This window comes from Gorilla gorilla, chromosome 2, assembly GCF_029281585.2.
Source record: "Gorilla gorilla gorilla isolate KB3781 chromosome 2, NHGRI_mGorGor1-v2.1_pri, whole genome shotgun sequence".
Taxonomy (NCBI): Eukaryota; Metazoa; Chordata; class Mammalia; order Primates; family Hominidae; genus Gorilla; species Gorilla gorilla.
In genome coordinates this window covers 58,577,405-58,585,400 of record NC_086017.1, presented here as the reverse complement: position 1 = coordinate 58,585,400, position 7,996 = coordinate 58,577,405, and the positions used below count along the sequence as shown (strand labels likewise).

The 7,996-nt window shown below is 47.2% G+C and overlaps 1 protein-coding gene across 6 annotated transcripts in view; it reads left to right on the top strand.

Moving 5' to 3' along the window:
- The first annotated feature begins 2,553 nt into the window (after positions 1-2,553).
- Positions 2,554-7,996, top strand: part of IP6K2 (inositol hexakisphosphate kinase 2) — a 29,716-nt gene continuing 24,273 nt past the window's right edge. For 2 of the 6 annotated variants that reach the window (XM_055382422.2, XM_055382421.2), the window contains exon 1: positions 2,618-2,697. The gene's annotated coding sequence lies outside the window, so the exon portion shown is untranslated. Of the gene's footprint in view, positions 2,698-7,996 lie in introns of all 6 variants that reach the window. The other 4 variants (XM_004034097.2, XM_063703783.1, XM_019023323.2 and 1 more) reach the window with 4 other exon arrangements.

The window sequence follows — 7,996 nt, the reverse complement described above, 5'->3', positions numbered from 1 at the left end:
TGAGCCAAGAGTGCACCACTGCACTCCAGCCTAGGCGACAGAGAGATACTCCATCTCAAAAAAACACAAAAAAACAAAAAAAAATTCACTGGTTGTAGTGGTGCGTGCCTATAACCCTAGCTACTCGGGAGGCTGAGGCAGGAGAATCGCTTGATCCTGGGAGGTGGAGGTTGCAGTGAGCTGAGATCACGCCACTGCACTCCAGCCTGGGCGACAAAGTAAAACTGTGTCTCAAAAAAATAAAAAAATAGCCAGGCATGGTGTCATGTGTGCCTGTAGTCCTAGCTACTTGGGAGTCTGGGAGTTTGAGGTTGCTATGAGCCGTGATAGAACCACTGCACTAAAGCCTGGGTGACACGGCTAGACCCTGTCTCAAAGAAAAAAAAAAAAAGTGTATGAGAAGGTGGTAACTGCTATGAAGCGGCCGGGTGCGGTGCCTAATGCCTGTTATCCCAGCACTTTGGGGGGTCAAGGAGTGTGTATCACTTGAGGCCAAGAGTTTGAGACCAGCCTGGCCTGGATAACATGGTGAAACCCCGTCTCTATTGAAAAATAGAAAAATTAGCCGGGTGTGGTGGCACACGCCTGCAATCCCAGCTACTTGGGAGGCTGAGGCATGAGAATCGCTTCAACCCTGGAAGTGGAGGTTGCAATGTCATAGCACTGCAGCCTGGGTGACAGAGCAAGATTATGTCTCAAAAAAAAAAAAAAAAATTCTGAGAAGGTGGTAACTGCTATGGAAACATTTAGAGCCAGGATGAGGGGATAAAGGTGATACTGAGTGCTGGGGGCAGAGTGGGGCAGGTTACAGTCTGAAATGAGGGGCTCTGAGAGCTGGGGTGCAGCTCTTTGGAAATCTGTGCAATCCAGGCATGGGAACAACCATAACTCATACACTGTGCAGGAGAGTGCATGGGGTGTGATGTGTGAGGAACACTGGGAGATTGAGCAGCAAGGCCAAAAGCTGGCCGGGAAGATACAGTCAGGGGGGTAATAGGGAATTATGAAGGTCCTGCTGTCTCTGGTTTTCCCTTGGGGAGGAAGTACTCCAGGGTTCTGAGCAGGGAATGGGAGGATCTGACTCATGTATTCACAGGCTGATGTGTGCAGAACAGACCGAAGGCATCAGGGGCAGCAAGAGGAGACCAGGAGGCAGCTGTGACATTGCACTCAAGAGAAATGGTGGCAGTTTGGACTCAGTGAAAGGTATGGACGTGGCAAGAAGTGATTTCATTCTGGGTAGATGATGCTGATGGAGACAGCAGACCTTCCTGGTGCACTGGATATAGATGGGAAAGAGAGTAGTCAAGGGGTACTTTGAGGTGTTTGACTTGAGCAATAAGAAGGGCTGAGATGCTATCACTCAATTTGGGGAAAGTGGGGTGAAGTAGGTTTGGCGGATGAGCCAGTGTTAGGGTAGCACAAGTTGCGTTTGAGATGCCAGCGACTGGAAGTCAGAGTGCAGACGTCTAGTTGACAGTGGGACTAGAGAATCTGCCACTCAGGAAGGATCTGGACGGGACAAACACTTTTAGGAGTGATTGACATGTAGGTGGCATTTGAAGTCATGAGCCTGGATAAGATTTTGGAAGAGTGAGTGTAGACAAAGAGAAAACACACAGATGAGAAACTGGTGAGACAGGAGGAAACCAGGAGGACATGGAGCCCTGGAAACCACATGCTAAGGTGAGAGGAGCTGCTCACAGAAGTCTCTCCTATCCACTGTTATAAGGTCAGGGATATTTATTTATTTTCCTTTTTTGTTCACTGCTGTATTTCCAATACCGAGTGTAAGTGCTTAATAAATACTTGTTGAATTGAAAAGTGTATGAGTGAATTTACACCTTTGCAAATGCCCAGTACACAGGGCTGCAACATTGTTCTCCTTTACAGAAAGAGCAGAGATCAGGTAGGGGGCTCTGCCTATTCTCAGTGGCACTAACCCTCTCCTTTGCCTTTCACAGCTACGCTGACATTCACTCAGGTGAGAGCCCTTCTGTCCAACACAGGCCCAAGACAAATGAGCCTCAGACAAGCCCTGTGATGTGGAGCTTGGTGGGAGCTGGGTTGGGCACTGGGTCATCCACCAGTCCCCAGAAAACTCTATGGCCACTTCTCTGTCCACCCTTCCATATCTAATAATCTGTCTGTCTGTATCTATAACCATTTCTTTGTCCACCGTCTACAGGCACTCTTTTGTCCCTCTTTCCGTCTATTCACATCCAGTCTTCTGTCCATCTGCTAGAGTGACCAACTTCCCAGTTTGTAGTGGACTGTCTCTGTGTTAGCATTGAAATTCCTGCATCCTGCGAAATCGCTCAGTACTGAACAAACCAAGACTGTTGGTCAATCCATCTGTTTCCCAGGTATCCTGCTGTCCATCGGCCCGCAGCTAGTCCATCCACCCAACCGCCCATCAGACCTCCGGGCTACCCTCCCAGACGGAGGACAATGCTCCGCCCTCTCTGGCCCCGCCCCCAGTCACCGCCTTTTCCGGAAGCTGCTGCAGCGAATCCTGGCACCCTAGCAACAGCGCCTTTCAGGCTGTCCAGTCCGCGTGCGCAGCTCCTAGGACGAGCCAATAGTGAGGGGCACCGGGAGCGAGGTGAAGGGGGCGGGGCTCGGGCTGGCCGCAGCCATTTTGGTGCGAGAGAAACAATAGGACGGAAACGCCGAGGAACCCGGCTGAGGCGGCAGGTAAAGCTCGCGTCCTATGGCCCTAGTGCCCGAGGAGCTTTGAGGGAGATTTTTTCAGGCTACTGGGAAACGGGATCTCTGATCATTGGAGTCTCCCAGGTTATTTGGGAAAGACTTCTTCAGTGGTCATTGTAGGGGAAATCTCCCGGGGTCCCTGTGGCTTCGATTTCCCTGGGTCATTTGGGAGGAGGGTTTTTCTTCTGATCATTGGGGGAGAGATTTCCGTGGTTTTGGGGGTGCAGAATCCTCCCCGGTCATTGGAGGGGTCTCCCGGGTTTGGGGGGGCAGGATTTTTCCTGGTCATTGAGGAGATCTCCCCGGGTCTTGGGAAGCGCAAGATCTACGGTGTCATTGAGGGGTCTCCCCAGGTCATTGGCGGCCACGATCTCCCCAGATATTTGGCGGGTGGAGGGGTCTTCCCGGATCTTTGGATAGGGAGTCAGCTCAGCGCCTCAGGTACTGTTACCTGGGGTCGGCAGATGTGCAGCCATTTTGAGTGTTGAATGCCATTTGGGCCCGTCAGATGGTGTTCGATGAGGGAATCTACACACTTAACCTTATTATAGAAGAAACGCCTTTAAATGGATAAGAGGACACCTTTATAGTGATATTTCCACTCTTTACGTTTGATTACAGACCGCTTTTGTCTTTTGCATCCTAATGGCTTATTTCATTTTAGGATTGTATTCGGTCTCATATATCAACTAAGCTACACTAGCAGAAAAGTGAGTGAAAATAAAATGTAGAAACCAGTAAAATCCAGTGCTCTTAAATACCAGGGAAAACAGAACTAGTCACTGCTTGGAATTAAACATTTCCGTAGCAGAATGTACACAGAACAAAAAATCATCTTGAATAGTTTTAAGAAAAAGTACTGGCACTTTGGAACGTGGTAACAAAAATGTTGTAGATCATCGGTTCTATGATATTTTTAATAAAGGACCATGATTACAGTAATTTTGTTGAATTCTAGTGTTGAAAATGTTTGCTGTATTTGCAGTTGTAGCCAGGTAATATTTTAAGTGAACTAAGATGCTTATTTATATAGGTTGTTGCTGTGGGGTTTGTATAATTGCATCGTGTAACTTGGGTGTTAAGTATTTAAAGAGAAGCTTCAGGGTGTTGTTTTAACTTTAGCCACTATCAGAGTTAGAAAGGGCCAAATGAATACTTTATCACATTTGACATAATAGGCAAATTCATGGCCTAGTAACTTTTTTTTTTTTTTTTGAGAAAAAGTTAAACTGTTAACTGTCATTTAAAATTTTTTTTCTATTTTCTGTGGTCTTGTCTGACATTGTCATTTCGATAGATTTACCTGCTTTGTGACTTTAGAATTCACAGGCATTGTTAGAAATCAAATGGAGAATCACTTGAGCCCAGCAGTTCAAGATCAACCTGGGCAACATAGCAACACCCTGTCTCTACAAAAAAAAAAAAAAAAGAGAGAGAGAAAGAAATCAAATGGATAAGAACACTGACTAGAGTTAATACAATTGTAGAAACTAGCTTTTTGTTTGTTTGGTTTGTTTTTTATGCAGGGCCTGGGTAGGGAGGGAGCAAGGCAGGGACCTGGGAGATCTAGAAATCAGTGTAACAGATATAATAGACTTCTTTTGTGCTTCAAAGCTTCCTAGGTGACAGACAGGTACACTGTATGCTAGCCCTGTATCTGTCTGAGCAGTGGAATGTGCCAGGAAAGAAGGAGCAACCACTGACTGATGAACCTTTGCCAGTCTCCCTTCCAAGAGGGATGCCAGAGCCTTCTGTAAGCTCCTGAGATGTCACTGGTATCTAGGCAACAGGGATGAGCCTGAACCTCCCTGAGGCCAGCTTGCTGAGGTGAAAATTTTCCATTGTTTGGCTCATAAAGAGGATGCACTGGGGAAGAATTTTCCCTTTAAGTGAAGTTATTTCACCTAGTGGGATAATCTTAGGTAACAAATTGAACACACTCTTGTACATTAGAAAGTAAGCAGATGATTATTCTCATGTTATTACATTTTAAAGCATGTTTTTTTAAATAAATTATGTTTTTGCCTATTTGTGTACCATATAATAAAAGTAATAAGAAGTAGTTGTGTTTTACAGTATATTCTGGTGGCAAGGAAATGTCCTTCTCTCCAAAAATTGAGTTCAGAGCCCACCTCAGGATTTGGAGAAGTCAGTTTGCCGAGATGATGCACAGTTGATTTGGGTCTGTCATCCATAACCAGCTTCAGTAGTTACTAATTCCTGGCCAATCTTGTTTCATCTACACTGTGCCTATCCCCATCACTGCCCTACCTTTTTTTTTTTTTGAGACGGAGTCTCGCTCTGTCGCCCAGGCTGAAGTGCAGTGGTGCGATCTCGGCTCACTGCAAGCTCCGCCTCCCGGGTTCACGCCATTCTCCTGCCTCAGCCTCTGCGCCTGGCCTGCCCTACCTTTTAAAGAAAGAAAGGGCCAGGGCCAGGCTTGGTGGCTCATGCATATAATCCCAGCACTTTGGGAGGCCAAGGCGGTTGGATCATGAGGTCAGGAGTTCAAGACCAGCCTGGGCAACCTGGTGAAACCCCGTCTTTACTAAAAATACAAAAACTAGCCAGCCTCTGTGGCAGGTGCCTGGAATCCTAGCTACTCAGGAGGCTGAAGCAAGAGAATCATTTGAACCCAGGGGGTGGAGATTGCAGTGAGCCAAAATCGCACCACTGCACTCCCGCCTGGGCGACAGAGTGAGACTCCATCTCAAACACACACACACACACACACACACACACACACAAAAGGAAAAAGAAAGGGCCGAGCGTGGTGGCTCACGCCAGTAACACCAACACTTCGGGAGGCCGAGGTGGGCAGATCACTTGAGGTCAGGAGTTTGAGACCAGTCTGGCCAACATGGTGAAACCCTGTCTCTACTAAAAATACAAAAATTAGCTGGGTGTGGTGGCAGGATCCTCTGTCTCAAAAAAACAAAACTAAACAAATTTCTGGGATATGCTCCCTTTAAGATTCAGGGTTTTTTTGTTTTGTTTTGTTTTGTTTTAATGAGACGGCGTCTCGCTCTGTCACCCAGGCTGGAGTGCAGTGGCCAGATCTCAGCTCACTACAACCTTCGCCTCCCAGGTTCAAGCGATTCTCCTGCCTCAGCCTCCCTAGTAGCTGGGACTACAGGCATGTGCCACCGCACCTGGCTAATTTTTGTATTTTTAGTAGAGACGGGGTTTCACCATGTTGGCCAGTCTGGCCTCGAACTCCTGACCTTAGGTGATCCACCCACCTCGGCCTCCCAAAGTGTTGGGATTACAGGCGTGAGCCACTGCACCGCACCTGGCCTTTTTCTTTCTTTTTTGTATTACTATTATATTTTTTTTTGAAACAATGTCACTCTATCACCCAGGCTGGAGTGCAGTGGTGTGATCTCGGCTCACTGCAACCTCAGCCTCCCGAGTAGCTGGGATTACAGGCGCGTGGCACCATGCCCGGCTAATTAATGTTGTTTGCTTTCTCTATGTATCCACCTATCTTACTTGAGACATTCCTATGTGTTTTCGAAATTGAGTGTCTAATCCCAAACCTAAGGAAGAGTAAAACTTCTTTTAATGGAATAAAACATGTTAGTTACCAAGAAGCAGACATCTGGCTCTAGTGTTGCTTTTGCACTTAGTTTGTGAGAATGTGCCCAGTTGGAACCTGGGCTAGATCTCCTAAGTCTGGGTTTGTGGAAGGCTGCCACGTTGCCTGCTCTGGCCCTGGGGTGCTGTGGCCCAAGTTCCCCAGGCCATATTACTCTACCTTAAAACCCCACCTGTTAGAAGAGCCCACCGGTTATGGCTCCTTGCCTTGAACCTTGTCTTGCTCTTTTAGTTTGGGCTGCTTCGGGGCCAATAGGCCTTCGTAACTGAAGCTGCACACTCAAATGAGATGCCCCATGGGCTGTGTGAGCTTGTCTCAGCTTTCATGGGGATTGCAAAAATCTCGCATCCCCCTTCAGTATTTGTTTTATAAGAATAGTAGGTTATTTTTGCTTTGCAAGTGTGAAACTAACATTGGATATGGCTTTTTGGTATAACTACTCACCTGCCCATTCAGATTTTTATGTGCCCTAGTGTCTTAGATTTATATATTTATTATTATTATTATTATTGTTTTTGGAGACGGAGTCTCACTCTGTTGCCCAGGTTGGAGTGCAGTGGCGCGATCTCGGCTCACTGCAACCTCTGCCTCCTGGGTTTAAGCGATTGTCTTGCCTCAGCCTCCTAAGTAGCTGGGCCTACAGGCATCTGCCACCACGCCTGGGTAATTGTTGTATTTTTGTAGTGATGGGTTTTCACCATGTTGTCCAGGCTGGTCTCGAACTACTGACATCAAGTGATCCGCCCACTCTGGCCTTCCAAAGTGCTGGGATTACAGGTGTGAGCCACTGCGCCCGGCCTGCACATACAAATTTTTTTTTTTTTTTTTTTTATTGATCATTCTTGGTTGGTTGACACATACAAATTTTAAATAAAGATAGTCTCACTCAGTTGCCCAGGCTGGAAGGCAGTGCAGCGATCATAGCTCGCTATGGCCTCAACCTCTTGGGCTTAAGTGATCCTCTTGCCTCAGGCTCCCAAGCAGTTGGGGCTACAGGCACATGTCACTGGGCGCAGCTCATTTTAAAAATTTTATTGTAGGCCGGGCACGGTGGCTCACGCCTGTAATCCCAGCACTTTGGGAGGTGAAGGCAGGCGGATCATGAGGTCAGGAGATTGAGACCATCCTGGCTAACACGGTGAAACCCTGTCTCTACTAAAAAAAAATACAAAAAATTAGCCGGGTGTGGTGGTGGGTGCCTGTAGTCCCAGCTACTCGGGAGGCTGAGGCAGGAGAATGGTGTGAACCTGGGAAGCGGAGCTTGCAGTGAGCCGAGATCGCGCCACTGCACTCTAGCCTGGGGGATAGAGCAAGACTCCGTCTCAAAAAAAAAAAAAAAAAAAAAAAATTTTTTTTGTAGAGACAGGGTCTCGCTTTTTTTTTACCCAGGCTGGTCTTGAACTCCTGGCATTAAGCAATCCTCCTGCTTCAGCATCCAAAAGCACCGGGATTACAGGTGTGAGCCACTGCATTTGGCAGAGATCCCTTTTCTACATGGTATTGCTGAGGCTGCAGCCACATTTGTTTGGGGATTAACCTAACTCCAAGCCTGCCCACTTTCACTCTGATGCCCATTTGTTTAGATGTGCTTTAAACTTGGTGTCTGTGGACTGTGCCATGGTTCCTTCCTCCTCATCAGCAGGGGGTGGTGGTAAGTTCAGTTTACGTGCTTTTATGGGGTGCCCC